Here is a 27,459-nt window from a genome sequence, read left to right on the forward strand (position 1 = left end):
GCGACAGAGTACAGCTGCACAGGCAGCACACAAGCTTGACTCTAGCTGACTTTACCAGAGAGCATCCCTCAGTGTAAAATCCACTTGCAGGGTAGGTCTGTTCTCTGTATGATCTGAGAAAGGCAAAACCTTTACCACACACCACAAACAGATGTCATCTCAGATGGAATTGCTTAAGACAGTTCTGTGGGCCCTGTACAGAATAAACAGCCACTTGGCATGCATACAAAACCACACCACCACCCATGAGCATTGCTTTATCTCCAGTAACAAGAAAGAGGGCCCTAGCAGAGAAAGGAAGGTTCAAACAGGAATGCTTTGGACAAAAAGGGAAAGAACAAGAGAAATAAGAAAGGCAACATCTGTAAGCACCTAGTGTCTTCCTCATATTTGGCAAGTCCCTTTAAGCCTGAGGTAGCCAACACTGGTTCTAAGATGCACACAACTTCCACCTGCTTGTAGTTGCAGCAGCTGAACATTCCCTGTAAAGAGGCAGGGACATTCCCTGTAAAGAAGACTTGCAGGCTTTTCCTCATCATCACCTTCTCTTGTGTTGCCTTTTCTGACCTTATAAAACAGCCTTCTTACCAGTGCTGAGGGTCAGCAGTGTCCCTTCCTCAAGAAAAACACAGTGATTATGATGCAGATACAGTTTCTTATTTCAGATACTGTATCACCTTTCCAGCTTTTTCCTCTTAACAGCAGCATTTCTTTAGCACTGCTTTTTATTCAGAAAGATAAACCTGTATTAATGAAAAAATACATTCCATATCACAATCACAGTCACATTTGTTTCTAATGCAACACTACAGAAAGATTTTTTTGTGGCTATCAGAGTCAGCACACTCCAAAAACTTGCAGGTACAATACCCACAAGTAACAAAACCAAATGTCCTGTGATACATATCTGATCACCACAGTTAACCTGGAATATTGCTTTCTGTGGGCCAACCTATATTCTGCACACATATCCAATAAAGGATATTGGCACATCCTGCTTTAGGAGGTATCAATATTTTCTGACTAGCTTCATGAAAAGCAAACACAAGAGAGTTTTGTCGACTTGCCTTCCTGTGCTTATGAATAGAGGAAACCTTAGATTTCAGAGGTCTCAAGCCACACTACCTGAGAAGCTTCTGCAGAAAGCCTGACCAAGACAACTAACCAGGGAGACAGACAATGCAATAACTGCACCAAGGGATGTCTGTCCAGGACAGGAAAACAAGCTGTGTGAAATTAAAATCAGCACCTGTAGACTGCTGGTGCCAAGCACAATAGAAAAGGACTGCAAGGTTATTAAAAGGCCCTTTAACATTTAATGAGAGAGATCTTTTCATTCAGAGAAGGCACCTCAAAAGAATGCTCACATGTATTCTACTGCTGGCTGTGTTGAAGCTCATTTTAAAATAAAAGGATGACAGCTCCAAGTGCAGACTCACATCTCAGTTCTGCTTGTATGTTAATGCTCACGATTCAGATCTGAGTAATAGCATTATAGCGACTCTTGGATTAAAATAAAATTTCAGGCGGATTATTGCTCATTCCTGCTTTTCCATACCAATTAACCTTGACTGTTAGGCAGAAACCTCTGTTCTCTGCATGGGAACAATTCCAAGAGCTATCAAGAAAAAGGGATCAGGCTAGCTGTTGAACAACAGTCCATGTAACTAGCCCTACTTAACACCTAACACATTTCCAAAGAAAATGAAATCCCTAGACTCCAGTCATACATAGTTCCTGTTGAATGGAAATACCACAGGACATATCATGTATCAGTCACATCCACTGCACCATGCAGAATTCTCTTAAAAATTATCACTTTTCTTACAGTCCTGCTCTCTCCTTCCACAACACATATATCTCAGTCCCCATAACTCAGTTGCACTCCACACCCTTAAATGTGCATTTCATTATCTACTCTCTGCTGTGTTAAGAGTAGCTTAGCGTCCCTAATTCTTTTATAGAAGCCAGGACTGGTCAACACTAGCATCACTAACATGTAACTGGAATAGAATGCAACAGCTGATTAACATCTGAACAGGAACAGCACAGGAAGCAAAGGACCAGAATTCAATTCCCAGAAGGAATGTTAATGGAGAATAAAAATACCCAGGGGAGATTTTGACCAGGAAATGAGCACCAGCTTTTTAATACATATAAAGCATAGAACCACCTTTAATGGCTACACCTGAAATTGCACAAGAACTAGCTCAGCAAAAGGTCATTTACCAAGCTACCTTTAGCACAGACAGCTACATCAAGGGCTAATGACAGCTTCTCATTCAGAACTGCTGACACACCAGAAATGTGCTTAGTTTGTTCAGTGATCCTTCCAACTCTCACAAGGTAGTTTAGGCTACAAACTTTCAGTCTCTTCATCTTAGCACCCTAGGTTTCACGTCCTTCCTCACTCTGTCTTCTTACCTGTTCTTTTAAGATCTCCCATGAGAAGATTTCTGGAATATATTGCTCAGAAATTTAAAGAAATACCAGAACATTAGATAAAAACTCATGGAGATCAGGAAAATTCTCAAAAGTTTCTGCAAGTGTCTGAACTCAGCTAGAAAAAGCAAATCTTGATACTCTAACAACATGTATCTGGATAAAGCTGATAGGTCACATCAGGGAAATTTGGGAGTCATGGCCTTAAACTTTCTCTAACACAAGCAAGGGAATGGCTAGTACAAGCAAACATTTGAAGAGAAGTGGAAGAGGGAGATTTCTGTAGAAAATCATCATGCAGGAATTCATTTTCCAGACCTCTGTCATATCCTGTGCTATGTAGGAGGGGAAGAAGAGGGTAAAAATCCTTCATTACCTTCCTAGAGCGTAAAATCAAAAGGCATTTAATTAGGACAAGATAGAAGCGGCTTAAATTTTTCAACTACTGAAAGGCAGATTCTCAGCCCCTGTAAGTATTCCCTGAGTCTCACACAGCCCCCAGCAATTAATATCAGCAGTCCTCTTGTTTCAAGCTTTGGTTCAGAAGTTCTGAGCAAATGGCAATCTCCATCTCTTCAGTGCCAGGAACTGAATGCCACTGAGCAGAGACACAGTAATGCTAGAGAATGCTCCATTGCTGGAGCACTCAACGATACACTTGCCACAATCCACTCTCTAAAACATGCCCTCTGTCCGAGGCTCTCAGTGATGCACAGATGGCTGACACACTATGCAGTATCTACACAGTGGAACAATGGAGCAGAGCACATTATTTGCATTATTTACAGAGGACAGATGGACAAATTGCTACAGTGACCTAGCCTACAGAGCATCTGCAATGCTGAGGAGGCGCTAAGTCCAGCTCTAATGCTTGCAGGTGCTGACAAAAACAAATTCAAAAAGTAAAACAGCTATTTACAGCAGTCAGCTTTATTTTGAAATGCTATCACTACAACCACGCTTGCAGAGTAATTCACATGCCAGTTTTGTTCCCATAGAGCCTTAACCAGCAAGCAGAACACAAGATGTATTGACTAGATTCTCAGAAAGAGAACTGACATCTGCAGTACTTACTTATTCCTTGGCCGTAAGTTCTGTATGTGTGTAAGTCACCACATAGAGCAGGTGGCACATACTGTTGGGAGACACAGACCAGGAAGGAAACAGCATCAAAACTGGGTGACGTTCATTTCAAGCTATGGATGAAGAAAAGTAGCAAAATTCAGCTCAAACCTGCTCAAATGTTTGATTTTTTTCAAACATTAAACATTTGTGCCAGGTTTTAAGATGTTGCTTTTACTGACTGAACAGACAGGACACTAACCACGTTGCAGGCACTTTTATTGGTAGGCTGAGAACGAAACTTACCATTTCAGGGGTCTCACATCTGCTCTAGACAGGAAAAGGCCTCATTTACAATAAGGATCAACCTACTTTAATTGAACACTACGGATGACCAAGTTGTACAAAGGCTTACAATGATCAGTTCGCCCATCCTCCACCAACAAGCACCACAACAGGCTCTTTCATTCCATGGTCACATGGCTGCAGCCAAACATGACAGACTGTTCAGCAAGTAATAAAAGGGATCAGCTTTTTCCCCAAGGTCTTGTCTACATATACACTGTACTAAATTAAATTGATTTAGAAAATAATATATAGCAGCATAACGCTCCTGGGCAAATGTTCTTAATTCAGTTTAAGAGCACTTTACATTGAAACAACTTAAGTTAAATAGATAGATACAAGACACAAACTAAATTAAGGATGCCTATACAGGAATGCTGCACTAATATAATCACAGCTGTCTCTAATCTGATTAAGTTAAATCAGTACGACTTCCCTGCAATGGCAAAATCCTTACCGATATTGACATTAACCCTTTTTTGCACTTTTCTACTTCCAAAGGCTTTGTTGTTTCTGTGTTTGGTTTGGGGTTTTTTCTTCCAAAAAACCCCAAACTCACAACAGTGTGGCCTCTCTCAGAATCAAAATAAGCTAACTACACTATACAAGGTATATTAAGACACTAAAGGTATTGACATTTATATGTCTTGAAAGTTTTATTAACCCTATGCCAAATAAACATCATAACAATGCTCAGACCAGCATAGCTTAATATTTTCTCTACTTTCCCCAAGCAAGATGGAAAAGGTGATCCCAAATACACTGTACACTGTTTTCCATACTCCCACACAGCTTTTGCTTGCTGATGTCTAACACCCCTGGAGCAGTTCTGGGAAGACAGTGTTCCCCGCTTGCCCATTCCTAAGGGTATGGCTCACCAACAGTTTACCTGAGTGAACTGGAGTGTGGAGTTAGAGCACGTTATCTAACTGCCTCCAGGCACAGTCTCACTACTGACCCTCCTCTACCAAAATATGTTCTCCTGTTAAATGTGGGGTAAGCACAAACACAAACCAAATCCTAGGTCACAGACCTAACATGCTACAAATCCACACTCTAACATCATCTCTCATCTCCTCAGTTCCCACAGCGTTTCCCCAGGAAACATATCTGTAAAAATTAAATCTCAACAATTCTAAAATTAGTAGTGTTCTTTCCATTGCTCATAAAAACTATTCAAACTCTTCCTCCTGGATATCAAGATTTAATTTATCTTCATTCTCTTGGCACTCTTTCATCTCTACCTGCTTTTTCAATCCTGTCTCTTCAAGCATACCAGGCTTCCTCACATCCATTCCAGCAACACAATCATTTCTCTCTCCTCAGGGCCTCTCTCCTCTCCTCTCCTCTCTCTCTCAGGGCCTCCTTCTATGCTGTCTCTGAGCTACCATGTGTAGAACTAACTTCCTCTTCCTTGCAAATTTTCCAAGTTTAGCACAGAAAGACATCATCAAGAATCCTCTCAGAGCCCCTTGAAGAGAACAAGAGAACTAAATCCCTCATTGGCCTTCAGAAATGAAACTGTGCCACAACTTCGAATAAAGTGGTGAACTGTCACTTAAGTACACAGAGCAGCCCTGAAATCAACCTGAGTTGTAAGTTTTTTTGGGTTTTTTTTGTTTGTTTTTTTTTTTTTTTTTTTTTGAAAGAGCTATTTTGAAGCCCAGATTACATGGCATCAAAGATTTTAGGTACACAAGAGTTTGGCTGCTAAAGGAACCAAAAATACACATTTTTGGTTTTATAAGATTTAAACTTCAATTCTCAAAAGGCTGTAGATTTATTTTTACAATAAACTGTTTTGTCTTAAGTCTCAGATTCAACATTGGTGCAACTATAAAGTTATGTGGCCAGGCACCAAGTCTAGGATTCATTGTCACCATAAACACATGCAAAGCAGGTAGGAATAATTTCCATTCCAGAAGCAGAGAAATTGAGGCACTAGGACAAAAAAAAAAAACAGTTTTCTGCACTGGTTTTGCAGTAAGTTGCAAGTTAAAGAAAAACAGACTCAGCTGTCATAAGAAACAACTGAAAAAAAAAAAAAAAAAAAGCAAGACAGTCTTATTACTTGCACCTAAAACAAGACTGATTTGCGATAGAAAAGAGAAAGGAGAGTGTGCATGAGCTAAACACCTACCTGACAGCAACTGAGTTGAATAGCCTGCAATTCTTTATAAGAACAAATAAAGCAGCAGCCCTGATCCCTGATATCCCTTATCCCTGATAATATTTGTACTATACTCAATTTTTTCTGCTGCTGGGGTTTAATCCCAGCAAGAATTGTTTTGGTTTAATTAGCTTTTCCCTAGCAGATGGTCAGATATGAGAGGCAGAGAATGGTACAGGCTTAACTGTTGGGTGATTGTGCAGCTGCATCTGTAGCTGAACAGTTAAGCATGTCCAGGGGTCCAGCTGTAGTTTGCACGACACAGGCCATCTCTGCCATTAGCCAAATGTCAGCTTCCTCTTTTCCCAGATTATATATTAGTCAGAGGCACATCCAAAGGCAGGCAAACAAATAATATGCAGCTTCACCACCATCCCCTTTTTCAGACAAAATCCTCAAATCTTCATCATCTGGAAGTCCCTCTTTCTTTGGTGACAGAAGCACATTCAGAAGCATTGCCATGGGAACTCGAGACATCCTCTATGCTATTCACCAGAGAAGATCTAGCACAGAAATATTTTATAATCTCTACAGCACTGAATACTTACAGTAGTCAGCATAATGAAGTAGAACTAGTGACACCAGTGTTGTGTGAGGATAGTAGTGGGGTGTTCTTTAATCAAGCTGCCTGTACCTTGCAACACCTACAATGAGCAATAACTTGCTGTAAGCCGGCTGGGAAAAGCAGAGCAGCACTGAGAGATGTAAAGTGGTGTTTGAGGAATAAAACTATACAGCCAAAGGGATGAAAGAAAAAAGGGGTCATCACAGCCCTTTCCCTTTTCCTGATTATATCCTGGCCCTTTCTCTTCCCAGAGGTTACAAGTGGTGTTGCTACTGACTCCTTTGCAAAGCAGGATTTCTACCAGGCACAGAGATCTCCCACTTAACCCATGTCACAGCCACTGCCTACTTTGGAGGCTAAAACAAGTATTCCTCATTGACTTCCACTCAGCCTCTGTATCCAGGCACAATGCTGAGTGTTAGACCATCCACTCCTGTACACACTGGCAGTAGTCATCTCAACAGGCCACAAAAGCAGAACAAGGAGATGGCTTTCAAATCCATGCTTTTGGCCTAACATATTCACAGCTGAGCAAGGGGCAGGAAGAGGTACAAAACTTGTCTCAACTGTAAACAATACAGCAGCATGGCTCCTGAAGCAGCATGTAACCCTGGAGCATCTTCTCTCTTTTTTTGTGGTGTGGTCCTGTAGTTAATCTGCCTCAGTTTGCCTCATTTGTTTGGTTTGGGTTTTTTGGTTTTGGTTGGGTTTTTTTAATGATTCTCTTAGTCTTCAGCACCACTGAATTACTGAGAGATTTCATTCTGAGTTCAGTCACAGAAATGTAACATGGCTTAATCCAGCTTAGGAAAAACAAACAGATCCACCCATCTATCTTTCACTGATGACCTGTGTAAAGCACGCAACTGACTACAGCTCCTCTCTCCCTGTTTCCCTGGGCTCCAGTCAGTCCTTTTAACAGCAGGATCCCAGCCACAGCAGAGGGGACTCACACCTCCACCCCCTGCCCTGCACAGGGAGGCTGCCTCTCACCAGCAGTCATGGGCTGCACTGCTTGTCCTTCTGTACATACTGTATTGTACCTCCTAGGTTCACCTTCCTCCCTTGGAGGGGGATAACCACAGATTCCCCACTTGTGACCAAGCTGGGTTGCTTCAGCACTTCCCTCAGACACAACTTCTCTTTGTGGCAGACAAGTCAGAGCGAGCTCCCATTAACTACCTCCTTCCACATCTGTCATCATTGCTAGCACCAGTGCTGTTTTTCATGGGGAGCTAATTATGAGCATCAATTGTCTCAAGGGGCAATTGCAGCAAAGGCCCATCACTTTCTTCTACCACAAGTTTTACCACAAGGTCAGCTTCTCCAGTCTACTTCACATCCCCTGCCTGGCATTGCTTTTGTAAAACTGAAATGCCTTTACCACTGTTGTCCTTTGGGATAGCATAAGTCCATTAATTATTCTTAGGTTAAGGAAAACCACTCCTTTTTAGTAATGCTAAACAGACAAGCTCCTCCCCTACACAAGGCTCCCTCCTGCAGATCCCCTATAAGTAAACCCTAATGCAGCTTTTCAGAGAGCAAGCAGGGAATACAAAATAGTTGAGCTACAAGTGAAATCACCTATCCTCAAAGGGGCTCTAACTGATGACTAATAAACCCCAGATATCTTAAAGAAAGCAAGCCACCACGTTCCAGGTACCTTTTTTTGGTCAAGTGTTAGACAAGAACCCGAAGAGCTAGTAGCTCACTGCTCATCTAAGGGCAAAGACCATGGAGGAATGCCAGCATATAGCCAGGCAGATGTTGCACAGACAAGGTGTTTGCTCAGTATCGACAGTGAGCTGTTCACTCACGCCTTCAGCTTCATGCAGCTGCATGAGTGCGGCTCTGCTGAGTCAGTGACTCTGGACTAAGGAATGTCTCAACTGGACAAACACCACATCTGCTGCCGGCTCAATGTGCCCAGGATCAGACCAATTCCCAATTTTACCGTCCAGCCGTAGCGGTGCCTTCTACTCTCAGTTCCACCAGGGGGAGATCTAGCTACTTGGGAGGGTTACAGCTCTAGCCAGAGGAACACATTGCCCGGATACAGGAGCACAGAGGCCTGGATTCCTATAGTCTTGAAGTTCAGAGAAGGGAAGCCAAAACAAGGAGTTAGTGACTTTCTCTCCAGAACATATTAAAACTCACTGACAGGATGGAAAAAGGCCAATAATCAGCTGTACTTCCTCCTCGGCCAACATCATATCAATTTCATTCTTATTTCCTCACTCCTTTCCTGGCAACTGGAAAGTGTCAGCAGAAGCAGTATGTAATCCAAAACAAGACCTCCATCTTTGCAGTCATAGCCCATACTGCATGACAAAGCTGAAACAGCCAGTATGGCAATGATGATACACACTTAAATGTTCTGTCAGTAACCTGCCACACAATCCAATTTTGGACTTACTTATATTTTGCTACCACCTCCTGTTGCTGCAGGGCATATTGTCCAGTCTGGCACTACAGAACAGAAGAAGAAAAATGAAGATTCAGGCAACACACTCGCTCAGCATCCAAGCCCTAATAGTCATGTATGGAGTCAGTGGCAACTAGTTTGAAATGAAATGCACACTTTACATGAAACCAAAAGAGAAGAGAGTCCAGTGTGAGTAATTTCCAACTGTTTCACAATGCTAAGAGCCTTGGAACAAGTAACAATCCCTTAAACACCTATCACTGAGATCCTGCTTTGAAAAGTGATACAGCCTTCTGGAGAGAGGGTGGCATGGACCTGTTTGCAGTGAGCTCTGCAGTGACCCACGTGGTGAGTGTGGCGACAGCTAAAATGCAAAAACTAAGCTAAAAAGCCAGAGAACCTCTGAGAGCAAATTCTTTAATTCCTGCTACTATCTAAGGATGGCAGCAAGGAGGTCCTCTGCAGAAGACTAATAAGGAAGTGACTGGCAGGTCACAGAATTTCAGGCTACTAGAAATTGCCAAAAGGGAAACTGCAAAAGATCCAAGCAAACAGGGTAATGAACAGCCCAGGGCTTACCCAGAACACAGAAGATGGTCTGCTGTTACTTCCACAAACCTTGCCTATGGGCTGCCCATAGTGACAGCATCACGTTTCCTTGTGCCAGGCAAGTGAAAGATTTGTATAGAGGACAAGGATGGCTTGCATGACGGATGCATAGTAAACTAGTGACCATTTCTCAAAAGAGATCTCATATCAAGGATCCCAAAATAACAGCTACATCCTGATCTGCCATCCTTCAGCAAATTTCCTGTCCTCAGTTCTTGGGGTACCAACTAGAAAAGGAAAGATTTTCCAGAAGTTGGAACAGAACATTTACCCACTGACTGGGGGAAGCACTCCTGCCCAGGTTAAATCCCAGAGCCAGGCAGACATCTCAGGTACTGAGCAGAGCTGGATGGCACAAACCACTCAATCATCTACTGATTGCCAAGAGCACACAGGCTGCAGGGGGGACCAGCCAACCTTAATTTGCCTTATCAGTGTAAATTAAACCGTACAACACACCCAAGCAAACAGTCAGTTCCTTTGGAAAAAGAAGGCATGAGTTATTTTGCTGCAGCTATAAAGGAAACATTGCTGCTAGGACATGCCCCTGGAGTGACTGTGCCGCTCAGCTCTCCCGGTGCATTCCTGGGGTTGTTTAGCATGGATTCAGCTCCAGCCTTTCCACAAGTAAGAAGTCTGAACCCTGAATGCCATCTGCAAACACAGCCAGACTCCACCTCCTGCATGCCTGCAGGCCACCAGGTGTGGCCAGGAATGGCACAAGCTACACACTAAATACACCTTTGATGTGGAGCTGAAAGCATGTAGCCACGGGGCATGAACAGCACGCCGCCCGCCGCCGTGCTGACTCCCACTGCAGGAATGCGGCTGCAACCACAGGCCAAGGAAGGCAAACACATTGCATTCCTCATCAGGCAGAGAAGGAAAACAAGTAGCAAGCCCACACACCCACCCTGCTGACACCCACCATGCTCCCTCTCCACACTGCCTGCATGGCCACTGTCAGGACCCCAACGACAGCTTCAGCCCCTAATTCATTTGTGTGAGGTCAAGATCTCCAGGCAACTTCTTGATCCATGGGACGAGAAACAGAGCAAGGCAGGAGAGTTCTCAATTGGACATGCAAGCCACAGGGAGAAGAGCTGCCACCCGGGCTGGAAAGTAGCCACAGTCTAGGGCAGGAACAGCTCTGTGCACTAACCTGGGAAGGGAATTTCCCTGACTATTCCTATAAGACAAGGGGTAAATATAACACTGAGACATTTTGAGCTGAGGGGGCAGGGCTGAATAAGAAGTTGACTTTGGACAACAGGGATGCTTGGAAGGATCCAGGTCTTTTTCTACCCCTAGAAAACCATCCTATCTTAAGTCAAGTAGCTTTTGTGGGATGGAGGGACTTCCTCATTACCCCAAAAATTCTTCTGTAAATGCTTGTCTTCACTGCCCACACACACAGATCTGACATTCACTGTACAACATTCTTCCACTACAGCACTGACACTGGGTCATTTCAGTGATCAAGAGAAGAAAAACTTAATGTACAAATACCCAAGACATCAGGTAACCTCTTATCTCAGAACCTCATCATTTTAGAGTTGCAAAGAGACTCTGTGCTCCAGTCAGAAAAAACATTATTCCTCCTACATGTGGCACTCCTACAAATCCTAAAGCTTTCCAAAGAATTCACATTCTCAAATATGAAGTTACTCTGAGGGATGCCTCAGATGTGAAACTGTCAGCAGAATTCTCAAGTCTATATTGTGAACTCCCCACATTGTAAATCTGCACTTACTCTGTGCAACATAACTAAACAACAACCCACTCCTGAAAACCTTAAAAATCCATCCCAGTGCTAAGGACTGAGACTCAACAGCCAGTGCTCTCTCAGCACCAAATAGGAAAACCAACACTCTCAAGAGCACTGCAGCAAGAACACACCCGACTTGAATGTAACAGACACAAAACAGTGTCAGAAAATTCAGAGAGAACCAATTAAGGGCTGAAACACTGTAACCTCTAGGGAAACTCAAAGGGGAAAGGTCAATGTAGCCATAAGCTCCAGAGACATACCGATGCATCTAGCAGGCTGCTGGAGCAGGGATGATTTATAGGGCTTGAGGCCCAGCTGCTCCACACCCCACACGTGCATTTCAAGGCCCTCACAGAGGGAAATGATCTGATATTAAGTAACAAGAACAGACCAGACTGAGGTCCAGTAGACTTTCTCTCGCCTGTTGAAATTCAAGGCCTCAGGCTACCTGTTCCCTTCATAAGCTGCAGTAGCTCTAGTACTTGGAAGAATGAGGCATGAAAGGCAAATTTACCAATAGATTTATATCCAAAGATATAAATAGAAGTCTGGCAGGATTTACAGATTAGGTGTCTAAATCACTGCAAGCAGGAGAATGGGCTTCTAACCACTCCATACCTCTCCAACCCCAAGATCCAAAAGAGAACCCATTTCAGACAGGACAGAAGTCCCTGCTGTTCTACACATTGCCAAGGGCCATCCCTGTGCAATCCCCTTCGATGGTGACGGCACCCGAACTCCACAAGTCTCAACAGTGCAACCTGCAATGGCTGCAGCTCTCACAGAATGTAGGTCTGCCTGTTTCCCAGAATAGGAGCTGCCTCTACATCCTCTCCTCTCCCTTCCCCCACTACATCTTTACTTTTCATAGACTCAATACTGTTTCAAGGTACCCTCATCCTGCCACCAGTGGGTGGGTGAGTGGGGGAAAGGGGCCCTTTATAATTGTAGTGTTGCAATCTGCCAGCCCGGCCAGGCAGCCTGTTCCCGCCTGCACTGTATTAAATACCTTATAACTGATTACACCCCCATGGGGCATGATTAGCAGTCTTCAGAGAACAAAGTCTACTTTCATAAGAATAAGAACAGACACGTACTGCTAACCTACTACACAGCTGGGCAGGTGAGGAAACAGGGAAGAAAGGAGGGTGTGGGGGGGATGAGTTAACTGTACTAACTCTATCCCTCCCCTTCCCTGTCCGGGCTGAGTTGAGATTTCCAGTGCACTGAACAGTAGTACCCCTCAGACCCATACCACAAAATTCAGGTAACAAAAGCTCATAAACAAATTGTTGCCTGTGGAAGTCAGGCAAAGTTCTAACCTGGAGAGGCAGGGCCTTGAGGCAAAGTGGATTGAGCTTTGCTCTGGGTGACAGCAATTCCTTTGCATCAGTTCCCGGGGAAAGGGAAGGGTGAATTCCAACTTCAGTATCAAAAACACGGAGAAGGAGGGAAAGCTCAAAATACGATCACATATCCACGCCCCTCTCTAAGCTCAGTATGCACCTGAAAGGTCTACATAAGTAACAGCAAAATATCTAATTCAATCTGGAGGTTAACGGCTCTCCAGGTGATGATTTTCTTGTGGGGAGAGAGGAGGTAGCAAAGAGGAGGAAAGCCTTCTCCATTTGAGATAGGTAATAGGGATCTCCAAACATACACAGTCCATATGCATTGCCGCAACAAAGAACCAGCTCAATGGAAACTCAGCCAATCTGACATGAAATGACCTACAGCTCATCAGCAAAGTGCCTTCCAAATCTCAAAATGCCCACACAAAGAGCCACAAATATATTTGGTGCTATCTGGCCTCCATCTCAGCAGATGGAGCCTTTCACCAAAAGCAGTAAGAAAAATAAGCCTAGGATCAGCCCTTCCAGCTACTCTCCCCAAGCCTCCAACAGAAGCGAGCACAGCAGAAAGCTCCAGGAACATGGCCTTATTTGAGAGAGAAGCACATGCAGAAGCTTCAATAAAATAGTAAGTCTCCTAATTGTGTTGTATTGGAAACAATCACCTGCTTTATCCAGAGCCCACCATTTTTGCCGGTGGCCCCATGGATGGTCATGGTACAGCCTGGAAGCACTCATGTTCAGCTGATGCATCTAGAGGGGACACACTGCTGACACATTCCACCTAGATTCTTACCCAACCCATCCAAGAAAGGATTTGTTAATGAGTAACCAATCCAGCTGAAAATTATCTACTTTTATCTGCTTTACTCAGCAGCTAGTCCTTCAGCCAGCACACAGATCTCTGAACTGTACTGTCTAGTCCCATCTGTACAGCAAAACTTGCATATTCTCTTTATTACAGGACGACTTGAAGGTACCAATTGACTTTAGGCTCCGATGTACTTGCCATTGATATAAAGCATCAATACATTTAGAGTTATACTACTAAACAGATTGTGCTTTCAGGGTTTGGATAAATGGAAGCTTTCACCATAAACACGAGTTAGTCATTAGAAGCTCCAGGAGGTAATTTAAATTATTGCAGCCAGCACAAAAATAGTTTTCCTTTGGGAGCTGAAGTTGCAAAGCTGTAATAAATCCAAGTGACACAGTAAAACTTCTTATAAAAGCTTAAAATGAGTTGTGAAGCCCCAAATGGCCTTGCATATAATTTGATTCTGCTATCGTGGGCTAGCAAAAGGGAAATCACTCTTCACACTGTAAAAAAAACACTGAAAAACTCTATCATCCTTCAGCTCCTAGGAGACAGAAGTAGGCTTACATTTTGTGTCTCTATATATATGTGTAAAATACGTAGAAATAATATATATATAAATAAAATGTTAAACCCACAGAACTAACAATGACTTATTCAACCCCACACAGTGCTGGGCAGCTATCAATCAGGCATCAAAGCTCAAATTGGAGCATTGCAATCCAATGCTCTCTCCTGGCTGCTGTACCCTCACAGATACCCTGTACCCACCCCCATTCCCAGAGTAAATTGCCTTCTCCTGCTGAGAAGCACTCCTGCTATTCCAGTACTGGTATTCACCACCAGAGCAAGAGACCCTAATTTAGCCCCGCACGGGCCTTCTGCAAACTGCTAATCCCCACTCCACAGCTGCTTTTCAAATGTACGGGCATGAGCAAACCATAAACGATTTATGGCGCGTGGCAGGAAGACTCCTGGCTCCCTGTGTAGGCGGGGTTTTGGGACAAGATCATGCTTGGACTAATGTTTATATTGCGAGTTGTCAGGCAGTAAATCATCTCTGGAGCTGCACAGAAATACAGATCCATCCAGCTGGGGCCTTGACAACACTGAATTCTGTTACAGCCATTTCAGATACACCTGGGGACCTATTTGCAAAGGCATCATCTAATCATGGAAAAATGAATACACTTATAAGTAGAATCTACCAAAATTCTGCAGCTCAGAAAGGGTGATTTGCTTTCAGGAATCAAACCAAACTGGTATCAGATGTTTGCCAAAAATGACTCTCCACATCAGTCATAGAAGAAATTGGATTGAGTGCCTACACAGACATCTAATAACAGAGAGTATCTCTAGCAAAATGCAGTTACCTGAGAAAACCCTTCTGAGCAAAGTTTTCATTTCCCAGTATTCACATAACTGTAGTGTAAGCAATGCTTAAATTTTAAAAGGGAAATAAAGATATTTTGCATACTTTAGTGCACAAGACACTTTCTGCTCAGAAAACTAAATGCACTTAAAGGCAGGACGTAAGCTTGAAGTCCATTCTCAAGAAAGGTTACTCAAAACAATTTTAAGCACAAAAATCCTGTCATTTTCCACCTTCTTCTCCCATTTGAAAATGCTTTTCATACAATACACTGGGTACAAATCTCCCATAGATAAAAGAGAAGGGAGAAGAGTTCTCCATAATGAAAAAATTATAAATAAAATACTCAAGGGGAAACAGAACAGTAGCTTTAACTGCAATCACTATTCAGTTGTGAGAGACACCAGATTTCAACTCATCTCTCTAGAATATTTTAATCTTCCAGTTGGGCAGCAGCAGAGTCATCACTAATGAACACTAAAGCTGCAGGAAGAAATCTGATGTAGGAGACAGAGCAGCAAAGCATCTTTGAGAATTGCAGAGAGCTTGTGAAGTAAGACATATGTAGGTCCAAAACCAGTTACTCTGAGTAGCATATGCCAAAATAATGGTCAAAAACCTTACAGCCACAACAATTATCTAATTATTACCTTGGGAAAATAACTTATATTCTTTTGAAACAAATGCTATAAAGTAAAACTCGCCTTAGGCTTTTTATGACCCTATGTGTAATTCCTCAATAGTTAGAGAGACTACCTCATCTGTCCCTTTTGATTTCAGAACCATTTGTGCATGAGTGTTACATTAACACAGCTGGACAACTGAGACTTTAAACACAGGAGTAAGAAAATCCAGTTATGACTCCTACAACATTCCCAAAGCCAGCTTTATCACAGAGCTAAAATATAAATACAGAAGTCAACCAAAGACATAGAAGTCACTGTGGGACTTCCACATCTGAATTTGCTAACCCTTAAAATTTAAACAAGTTTTCTCTTGCCACCAGAAGGTGGTCAGATACTCCCTGCCTAAAAATCGGTCTAAGACTTGCAGGAAAACCTACTTTCTAATCCTGACCATTTTACTTTAACAGCAATACAAAACTTTTGTGAAAGTCAGTAACTGTTTATTCTCAGCTGTTAGCCCTGCCACAAAAGGGTTAAGGACACGTGCCCTAAAGCACATGTTGTTCCCAAAGAAGCCCATAGGGCCCATACAGGGATCTCTTGTGCTTCTGTCTCTGAAAATACACAGACACTTTCCTTCAGTTCCCCTTGCATTTAGGCAAACATTACAAACACACAGCTTTTTATACATATCTTCATGCCACTGCCACTTATCTTTATTACCCTGTGCATCAAATTGAATTTATACCTACTTGCAGCACTGATGATTCTCCTGATCCTCAACAGATTGGACAGGAGCACAGGACACAAACCATCTTCACAGACATTAGTACACTGAGGCTCATGCTACAACATACCAGAACTCCCTTGAACAGCCTTAAAGCCCTGCCTTTCAGACACCTTACAGACCGAAGTCCACAACAAGACTGCAACGTGGAGAGGCCAAACTCCACACATTCTTTCCCCTTACAAACAAAGAGAAGAAGCAAGCAGCAAGTGCTCTGCCTGACCACTCAGCATGAAAAGAAAATAGTTGCACATCTCCATGTTTATCAATAAGACGGTCCTCCTCTAGGAACCACACTATCTTTCCACAGACCCTGCTCTTCACCAGCTTAAAATCCTCAACTACCAGGACTAATCAGAGCAGCTGCAGTGCTTTGTGGATTTGTTCTTTGGTTGGTGATTTGTTGTTTCTTTTTTTTTTTCTTCCCCATAATGCAGTTACCACAAAAAGCAAGGTCAGTGAGCAACCTAACATAGCACATAAGTGATTCAATACCTTGCCCCTGACACAGACCAATACATTAAGGTGGTTTAGTAGCTGGAGCAAGAAGCCTCAGTGGACAATTATGGAACACACTGCCATTTCTTCAAACCTTTAAGAGGTTGTTAAGAGATTGGATTAGGTCTAAAAAATACACCTTCTAAAACAAGTTTTTTAAGCAAAGCAAGTCTGAACATTTCCACTCCTAAGTGCTTGATCTTTTCTGAATCCCGCTCAGCTCTTAGCCTCAGTGCTATTATGTGGTAGTGAATTTCCACAGACATCATGTGAAAATACTTTAAAATCATTATTCAGTTTGATGCCTATCAGTTTCACTGAATTGCATTCACCTCAACTGAAGAATACATTCCAGCTCCTTTACCCCTGCACAGCAGTCTTCCTCAGGCTTTGTTGAAAAGCAGACGAAAACTGAGCCCACCCAAGTGATGCTTATACTGCATTCCAACCATTGCAAAGCTATTCTTACACTCCTACATGGTATTCCACGCCATTTCCTTCCTAAGAGCAGCTTGTCCCAGGAGGACACTCTGGAGAGGCTGGCTCATGTCATTCCAACTACGAAACATCCTGCAAGCTGCTGCTTTTGGCCCTCTCTGGCTGAGCATATTTGGAATAAGCCATACATGAACATCCTGACAATGAAGAGAACAGTACTCTGAGAATGGAACAAATAATGAAGCAAAAAGGAGAAAATTGTCCTTGAAGTCAAAAAGATTCAGGCAAGGTTAGACATGAGCAAAGCAAGCAAATAGTTCCTGGGAAAGCAAAAACGGTGAGGCCTCAGAGTGCCCACTTGCCTTGAACAAGGCAGGGCCTGACTTGCACTCCATAGCAATTTCACCGTGTTACAGAATACACAGGACAATGGATCACACAGGGTTCTGCTTCATTTTGAAGTCAGAGCTTGAAATACCTTTTCATTTCTCCTCCACCAAGCCTTACTAAAGCATTCAACACCACAGTATATAAGCATCAACACACTTATGGGTTCATCCTCAAATCCCTACTAAGACTGGTGTTAATCTTTTCCAAGCAAAGAATGAAGAGTAAAAAACAGTAATGATCTGAACACAATAAATCTGTGGCAGAAATTAGGTATCTTTCTGACTATAACATCACCCTTCCCCTCCAATGAGCTGTAAAGGTATTTCAACTTTAAAAAGTAACATTCTTCCTACTACAGTTACAGATTCAGCCAATCTAGATATAAGGAAAAGCCCTCAGGTAGGGGAACTGGCAGGGAAACAGGATGGATGATTTCATGCCCTAAGGCATTCGTCCTGTTTGCATAGGTTACACACATAGTTCCTTTGCAGTCCTGCGTAAAAGAATCTCAGAGAGGATCATATTTACCCAGTTACTAGTGATCTGAAATACACACAGCTGGCATGAATGCCAACAAGCACTCTCTCTCCAAAGCTCAGGATGTCATACAGAAAGGAGGTACCTTCCCAACCAAAAACCCTCAAGCAAGGAGATGAATATACCCAGTTTCAGGACCTTAAATTTACTCTCAAAGCATTAATTATGTCAAATGGTCAAGAAAATCTGCTCTATTATCAGAATTGCAGATCCTGACAAGCCCAGTAAAAAGAACAAGATGAATCAAAAAGGTGTCAAGCCAGATCCTCATTTATTAGCAGAGGAATCCTACCCTCAATCTGCATCACATGCAGGCTCATTTGAGACCTCTACATGTTGCATTTCTCCCAGCAATATGTAAGGCAGAGAGTTCTGTTGTCACTCTGTGCTGGAGAAGTGAGGCCCGTGACAACAAATACATAACACAGTAAATTTGTCAGGACCTAACCTCCAAAACTGCTTCTTGGGTCTACACTGTAGATGTGGTGAGACATGGAAATATCAGAATCCAGTTTTCAGTGGATTCTCCATAAAACATGGCAGACATTTTAACAGGTTAGGGAGTTCACCTTCAGAAAAACCATCAGCCTCTAAGACTCACAAGCATGAAATCAACTACCAAAAAATACAGTTACATTTTACTAAAACTTGTTTTCTTTGCTACCTCTCAAATAGCTTGGCTTTCTTCGCCTTTTTAAAAACACTTTATATGCCACATCAGCTGCCACAAGCCCTTTTTCCAAGCCAGCTCTGGTACCATTCAGACCAGCATGCTGAACGAAAATCATTTGTCCCATCTAACTTCATTTGTTCTGCTCTGGGACAAGAAGCAGGCAGACTTGCAAAAGACTACACATTTTTCAAGGCTTTAGCCTATCTCCCTGACAAGCTATACCATGACTGTATTTAGGGGTGGATGGCAGAGATAAGAACTGAGGGTTTGTTGGCTGCAAAGCAAGTGACTTAGCAGCAGCCAACAAATAACTTGAAACAGAGTGGAAAAGCACGCAAGGTCATCTTTAGTTCAGAAAGCTGGTTTGGAGTGAAGAGGCAACAGGTCTTGGCAAGTAACTCATCCCCTCCTGACCCAATGCCTTGTTAATATTAAAGATGAAGATAACATGGGCTGCCCTTTGGAACTCCACTGGCCCTGCTGAAATGCATTCACAGGATTTCAAGAGCACTGAGTGCCTGGGAAGGAATGAAAAACTCCTCTCGATACCAGAGCTAAGACCTGGTAGCTTAAATGCTGATTTAACACCCAGAAGCTAAACCACACTGTATGCAAAGCACTGCTGGGATATAGGCGCTTTCTGCAGTGATCCACTAGGAAGTGAAGAAGAAAGGAGTTGTTATAAAGGTGATCTGACAGTGTACAATCAAAAAACCAGCTGCTGGGTACCAAACAACTGCTCCTCTAAACTGGATCTCAACAGTGAGTTCTGGTACACCTGCACCACCCATCACAGGAACAGTTAAAATTTGTGTGGAAAAATAACATGGTGGAACAAATAACCTGACAGAACAGAGGGCCACCAGAACCACCCAACTTTGACATTGCCACTATTGCAAGAGCAGGATCATCAGAAAGGATTTCATTTGGATTATGGCTGGGCAGATCCCTTATGAATTATACAGACAGAATGGCTACTTTGGCACTGATAAGAGCACATTTAAGATTGCTTTCCCAGATGGCATGTCAAGAGCACTGGCTTGCATCTTTAATTGAACTTTTCTTTACAGAAATTCTTGCTAAATTTCTCAGGGTCGCTCCCATTTCACTGACACCCTTGGCCTCTCAATTCTGGCAACACAGGCCTACTATGATGCAGAGAACACCACAAAGAGGGCCACTGTTTCAGGTATGTGGTTCATATGGTCTCAAAAAAATTCCTGTAGTGGTACAAAAAAACCACAGTCTGACTCAGCATCAGCTCATTCCTGACTTTCTTACCTGCTGTCTGAAGCTTTAGTAAGAATTCACGGCTTCATTTCATATAGGTCCTTTATCCCAGTTCCTTCTCTGAATCTGTAAAACAGAAAAGTATAGCTCTGAAAAGCTTTCCCTGGCACAGAACTGTCTACCTGTGATGGATGATTCTTTTCAGTGGACAAGATCCACCTGGCATCTCTCAGATCTAGGTCATTCTCAGCCTTGCCAGATTTGTGTCTCATTTGCACACCCTGATGCCTACCTCATGCACACCCAAAAATCTGTGTATTAGCATTCAGTCCTCTACTCCGCTCTACACAGAGTGCTCAAGCTCAGAGCCAGCAGCAGTACAGCATTTACTGTTTACCTGTTTTCCTTCAAAGTCTCCCCATGTTCCCAGAGGCTGCACACTGGGGAAAGCATCCCTTGCACTAGAGAGGATGTCCAGGCTGGCAGAGAATTTCCCATTAACCCCCGCCGAGTCTGACACCAGAGAAATGCTGATTCTTCCCTTCCAACCCTGCCTCTGCCAGTCACACTCTGGTTCTTTAACACAGCTGCTGGCCCAGACTTGTTCCACTTTGCAGCTCCTACTCCAGCAACGCTCCCTGCAGAGATACTGCTTTCTCATCCTCCACACCATCTAAGTCTCCATCACACCACCTAACTCTCCATCACTCAGAAACAGCTACACCCTGCGAGGACGAGGTTCTGCCTGCCGATCCCGTGCCTGCGCTGCTCCCTGACACGGGTCTCTCCCCGGGAGGAAGAGCTCCGTAACGCCCTGATGACTGAGGCAGAGCCATCACCACCCTTCCCCACGGAGACCGTCCCTTCCTCGGGGCCTCGCCGGCCGCTCGCACCCAACCCACGCCCCACCTGGCTGACCCCCCCGGCCACGGTGCGACCCGCCCGAACCCGCTGTCCTCGGGGAACTCTACAATTCCTCGCCACACACGTGGACAGAAAGGCCCACCCCGCTCGCTGGGCACCGTCCGAAGCCCGCAGAGGCCCAGGAGCGTAGGGGGCCCCGCCCGGGGCTTCGTCCCCAGCCGGTCGCGCTCCCCGCTCCCCTCCCCCGGAGCCCCAGCCCGGCTCTGACCCGGTCGGGCTCGGCTCCACCAGGGGTCCCAGTGACTTTGCGGCCGGTTCGGCCTCGGTTCGGCCCCGCCTCGGGCCCGCCCCAAACTTTGCCCCCGCCCGGCCCCGGCCCCGCGCTCACGCCTTAGGCCGCCATTTTGCCGCGGGGCACGCCGGGTAATCCGGCGGAATCCCCACGTCGCGGCGCGGCTGCGTCATCGGACGGCACGCGCGGGGGGGCGGGGCGGGGCAGTCCCGGCAGCGCGGGGGGCGATGGGACGGGAGCTGGGAACCGCTCCTGCCCCTTCCTTCCCGCCTGTCCCGGGACCTGGCAGTACCTGAGGGGCGGCGGGACGGGAGCTGGGAACCGCTCCTGCCCCTTCCTTCCCACCTGCCCCGGGACCTGGCAGTACCCTGAGGGGCGGCGGGACGGGAGCTGGGAACCGCTCCTGCCCCTTCCTTCCCGCCTGTCCCGGGACCTGGCAGTACCTGAGGGGCGGCGGGACGGGAGCTGCCACTGTCAATGCCAGGGGCCGGGACCCGCTCTTGCCCCTTCCTACGTGTCCCGTGTTCTGGAAACGACCCGACAGCCTCGGCCGTATCCTAGCCTGTCGCTAGGGAAATAGAAACCCAACAGTGGGACCAGGTGGAGAGGGAGGGAAAAAGGTAGAGTAGTAAATGGAGAAACCCACCTGAAACCCCCCAAGAACAACTGTCTGCCTCTTAAAGGAGAGGTGCTGAGGACAGCGTGTGCCAGGCAAGAGCTAGTCAAACCCTGACACAATTTGTGAATGTGCTTTGGTATTCATTTGCAAAATCTTCCGCTGTGTTGTTCTAGTCTTGGGTATTTGAAAAATCAGTACATTTAATCAGTACATTAATTTCTAACCAAATCACCCCATTTATTCAATGCTGAGATCAGACAGGTACTTTTTCCATTGCTTTTCATACCCAGTGCATAGACTTACTTACCCACTGCTTCCATATCCTGTTATTTCACAAACATCTCATGAATTGATGATTCACACAGTAAACAATGGAGCCTAGTCCTTAGGAAATTCGCCTAGTTCAGAAAAGTCCTGATAGAATTTACATGATGTTCTTCAATGTACTGCTACATTTACAAAGCCTTCAGATTTACATTCAGGTAGTACCAGGCTCACAGTACTGCACACTCTGTCCAAATGGTCCCCTCTCTTACACAATAAAAGACAGGTGCTCAGCAGGACCCCACTTCCATGACCTTGGGAATATTGTGCAAAAACGTCTGCTGAGCGCCCAGCAAGGGCCGTCTGCACAACACCACACGTCAGCCAGGGATATTTCAAGAAAGCCTTCGGTACTTGTGCCCCCATAAATTCTCCAAATCCTCCCTGTGCTGGAGTCAGATAACAAGCAGAAGGACAATGGCTCCAAGAATCCAGGCTGCCCATCTGCTCTGCACTTCCAGATTCTTGCTTCCACAGCGCCAGCTGATGAAATTTTCATAGCTGATGAGGTTTCTCATTTCCACCGGGCCTTGCTGCCCTGGAGCCTTCACAGCTGTGGTCTGTTCAGGTTTCTGTGGGTGAGTGCTGATGGCAGCAATGATTAGAGTACTTTGCTTTCTTTTTGTGACTTGTCAGAGTAGGATCTTCAAACTTTTCTCAAGTCTAGGTGAAATAAGCCCTGAATGAAGAAGAGAGGCTGATTTTCAGATGGTCTTGTCATTTACTGCTTCCATTAAACTCAGCTCTTCTCAAAATCAGATCTCAAGGTCAGACCACCAAAGGGAGACAGGAACTCGGCTTGGGCTGGCTGAGCACCAGTCACCTGCTCTGAGCACCAAAAAACACTCTTCCCTCAGATCCCAAAGGCCTTGATTCCCAATCCGGCTTCCTCTCCACATACATCCGCCCTACCTTTCCCCATATCCGGTATGCTTGTGAGCTGGACTCACCATTGCCCTGAGCCCAGAGATGTGACATGATGCAGGAGCATGACGCTAGGTTACATTATATTCATTTATATAACACCATTAATACCAAAGTGCAGCTCCCTGCTAGAGCCAGTTGCTCGCTAAAGCCTCTGAAGTTCAATTAACAAGCACCAGGTAATCTAACACTTGACTCCCAATAATCCTTTTATTTTAAGGGGCCTCTGGCGGATGTAAAGCCCTCAGCAAACAGTCCTGGAAGTACATTTGAGATTCTCTCAAATACCAGCTGAATTTATGACCCTTAGTGAAGAGCAGGGAGGAATCTCTTCAAAATACTTTCCAGCTGGCAGCACTTTATATAGACCCTTGTAACTGAATAAAAGGAACCCCTGGAGGGGCAGGTGCCACCCTGTGGAAGGACAAATCCCTCTGAAGTGCCTATGGTCTTGCCTAGTGAAAAAGGAGATGCCAGAAATAATGTCTCCCCACCAGAAGAAGGCAGTGCAGGCTTGGTCCTCTCAAGTTTTCCACCAAACCTGATCAAGTGAGGAAGATGGTGGGTGCCGGACAGCCCCTTGGTGGCTAACTTGGAGGCTGTCACCTGCCTAAGAGTTGCAGTGGTGAAGAGACTTCTATGAAACATTTGCCTCCTCAGCTACTTGTCTAACTCCAGTTGCACAGAGGATTCCCCAGTAGACATCAGCTGGGAAACCTTCAGAAGCAAAAGATGTTTCTTGGATGGATGAGCCCACCAAAACCAAAAGAGCTGAGACTTAGTTTCAACAGAGTTTTCACTCTGGGATATGCCAATACAAGAGGAGCTCAGCACCCAAAACTAACAGCATTTCAGGAACAATAAGATCAGTGAAATACTGCCAGCCTGTGACAGTCAAACAAGTCTGTGGATGCCGAATTGGACAGCCAAACACATTCTGCCAGTATGCCTGGAGCATACGCCTACCAGACAAATACAACCAACCCGCCAGTAAAACAGTTGCTAAAAACATACCCACGTGTATAGTTCAGGCCATCCCGCCATGTAAGAGTGAGGGCTAGGACTCAATTTTCAGTTTAATAGAGATTCAACCATCAAAAAACCACTGGAGTCTTTTCACAAGCAAATACATTCCCCAGCACTGGTGGCTGAAGAACAAAACAGTGCTGACTTAACACAACCCAAAATGCTGTTTGTCTTATGGGGACTGCCCAAAGGCACCCACTGTGGTTAGGATGTAGTTGTGCTGGGCACTGCACAGAAAGACAAGCAGACACAATATCCTGCCCTTGAGGCTTGAATCTCTGAATCTTTTGAATATCTCAAAGCCCTTCTGGCAATATGAAACAGAAGATGCAGGCAGAACTGGGGAACAACGACAAAAATCCACCATTGCAGCACCCCAGTGCTTGGCACAGCTTGGTGGTTTCATGCCATCACGGGTTTGAGCAGAGCACGATGTACAGCTCACACTGGTATTTCAGACATACATAGGGCACTTTCCCCCAGCCTCTATGCTTGAAAAATACACTGCACATCAATGCTTGCCCATTACAATTGCTGCCTATGCAAGTCTTCTATATATTTATAAATGTGTGCGTATAAAAATAGAATAAAACAAATATATATCAGTGACCCCTACTGGTCATTTCTAGCTAGCCACAAAATTGTGCAGCAACAGTGAGCTCTTGCCTGTTGCTGAGGTGCAGTATTTCGATGTGAGGCACAGAGTGCAGAGCCTGGCAGTGGTGTATTCGTGCTCTTTGCACTCACTTTGTGCTGGCTGCATCACTCCTGGGGGCAGGCAGCTGAAATCGGGGTTTTCTGACCTCAAGTATTTGTTTGTGGCATCCCACTCATTTCTCTGCTCACCGCCAGCTCCACGCCACAATCCCAGCTCTTGCACTGAGCCCTTTGCAGGTGCCTCCAACTCTTACTCTGCACAGTTGCAGGGCTCTGCAAGAGACCAGGTATTGGGCTGTGACTTTATACAGGGTATTTTTTCCAGAAGAATTCAGTTCCCAGCTGGGACCCACACCACAGATACCATTGCTCTTCGAGGTCAGCTCCCTACAGAAGGAGCTGCCCCAGCACTGCACAGTTTCTCCTCCCAGCAGCCTCACCTTAGCCCCACCAAAGCTCACTGTAAATTCTTCACCCCACTGGGAGCTAAATCCAGCATGAGTACTGCTGTGCAGCAGAGACTGAAGGGCCCTCCTGGCCAGTGATTTACCTTGGTGAAGGAGTGGAGAGAATGTGCCTGACAGGCAGGATGGCTGCTCCAATGCAAGGCAAAACCCCATGGAAAGCAAAGGCTGGAGTCACTCTGGCAGCCTCAGACCAAGACTCAAGGGGCTCTGCCTCCCTTCCCTTTCGTCAAAACTTGTTTAGCTTGTCATGCTAATAAAGTGTTTGAAATGAACTGAGTTAAAAGTATGTGGAGAGGGAGGATGTCTACTGGAGCATATGGGGAGGTGGCAGAGGGTTAGGTGTAACACCAGCTCTCCTTGGTGTGTGCAAGCAGACAGGGCTTCATCCAGGTTTGGGCACAGTGCTTGCCGTGTGCAGGGGGAGGACACCACACACTGGGGTGTGGGGATTGGCACTTCACCACGGTACACAAATGGGGAGGGAGTAGCTGATCTCCCAAGCGCTCTGAGGCAGAGCAGGGACTTGTGTATTCTATCATGTAGACACACGTGGCTGTGTGTTGTCTCTCAAAGAGCCCTTCTGTGTGGCTAGCATGAGCCTCCAACTCACAAAGACTTTTTTTTTTTCCATGAAATCTGCAGCACTGCTCTCTCTGTGGAGCTCTTGTTGTTTATAGGGACGGGTCCAGGCAGGCCAGGGAGGAATTACCTTTCCCTAGGACACGCTTGGTGCTTGGCTGAGCACACCGCTTCTCCGCTTCACGGGAGCTGCTGAAGACCAAGGAGACAGTCAGTCTACAATTAGCCTCCCGCCCAACACTCGTCCACATCCCCTGGGGCTGCTAATTATGGACTTCTCTGCAGCCAGGGTTCAAGTCTTTCTAAGCACAGGCCATAGTTTCATGAAATGACCTTGACATTCTCTGCAACAGGCTCTCCTGCCAGGTTTCACTGCAAACACGAAGATATGCCATCCCCTGTAAACACCCAGGAGCAAGCTCAGAGGCAAGCACTGAGAAAGCACAAAAGATTTGCTTCAAGAGTCTCCCATTAAATGCTTGTGTGCTCCTGGTGAGATTGAGAGGTTTCATTGCTAGAGCTGCCAGCTGGAAAGGCAAAGGGAGACCGCATAGCTGGAGATGGGCTTTGAGGCACCCACGGGTGTGTGCCAGCAAAAGGAAAGCCTGGCAGGCATCTCCTTCCCATTTCAGCCCTTCCAGACCTCCTCCTGGCAGCAGGAGGCAAGTGGGGGGAACGGATACACCCCCTGAATCAGTGCCCTTGGGAGAGCCCTGACATTAGCTGTTGTACATGCACCTAGAGGGAAGCCAGAAATCACAGGGCAAAACAAGATCCTACACCTTCTCATGAACTCATGAGGGTTTTTTGAAGGGGGTTTACTCAGCCTTTTGAGCTGTGGGGACACAGGTAAAACCTCTTTTCTCTAACTGCCCTCCATATCCCCCCTCTTCAAGTCTAGGTCTTTTTCCTCTAGTATTTAATCTTTCTTTTTTAAATTCTTTTTCCCCTGATACCTTTGTCTTGTCTTGGATTGAAGTACTGAGGGTGGATTTGAGGAATCTGTATCTCAAAAGAACATGTGATTTAAGCTTACTTTTGCTGCTCCTCACAGCAGGTTTGAAGGCTGTCAGGTACTGAACTCAGGTCCATCACAATGACACATGCATTCTCCCACACTCAGAGGATCTGTTTTAGTGAAGCAGTCCAGCAGGCAGTCAGATTTTAGTTAGTCCCAACAGAGCAGCTGCCTGGAGGCCAGTGGAGAGTGCAGACCGGAAGCAGCAGCCCTGGTGATGAGAACTCCCTGCATCTGGCTCTCAGAGGAGGAGAAGCAAGCTGATGATCAGAAACTTGGACAGAGGCTGACACTTGGCTTTGAGCAGCTGGGAATTACCTCTCCAGGACATCGCACAGGCACCACCAGGGCATCCACACAGCTCATCCCGCCTTGGCCTCACTAATGGCACATGTGTGCAGTGTTTATGCATGGATGGTGCCTACCCGTGCCCAGCATCCTTTGTCTCCCAGGGCTGGGCCTGCATGGCTCAGGGAAAGGTACATTTGCCTTGCACAAAATTACAGCAGAATCTGCCCTTGTGGAAAGCTGCTCCTTGTACCATCACCTAGAACTCATTTTCAATGCCCTGGAGCAAGAG

At 45.2% G+C, this 27,459-nt stretch overlaps 1 protein-coding gene and 1 long non-coding RNA gene across 3 annotated transcripts in view; one reads left to right on the top strand and one right to left on the bottom strand.

Moving 5' to 3' along the window:
- The window catches only part of TJAP1 (tight junction associated protein 1), a 40,249-nt gene extending 18,894 nt beyond the window's left edge, over nt 1-21,355 (bottom strand). For both annotated transcript variants that reach the window (XM_053938583.1, XM_053938582.1), the window contains exons 1-3: nt 21,242-21,355; nt 20,161-20,235; nt 3,517-3,638 (exon numbers count right to left, since the gene is read on the bottom strand). The gene's annotated coding sequence lies outside the window, so the exon portion shown is untranslated. The remainder of the gene's footprint in view (nt 1-3,516; nt 3,639-20,160; nt 20,236-21,241) is intronic.
- Nucleotides 21,356-21,510: 155 nt separating this feature from the next.
- LOC128785766 (uncharacterized) lies at nt 21,511-25,554 on the top strand. Its single transcript, XR_008430019.1, has 2 exons — nt 21,511-21,885; nt 23,353-25,554. It is a non-coding gene; the product is annotated as an uncharacterized LOC128785766 (long non-coding RNA).
- The last annotated feature ends 1,905 nt before the right edge of the window (nt 25,555-27,459 follow it).

This window comes from Vidua chalybeata, chromosome 3, assembly GCF_026979565.1.
Source record: "Vidua chalybeata isolate OUT-0048 chromosome 3, bVidCha1 merged haplotype, whole genome shotgun sequence".
NCBI classification, from domain to species: Eukaryota; Metazoa; Chordata; class Aves; order Passeriformes; family Viduidae; genus Vidua; species Vidua chalybeata.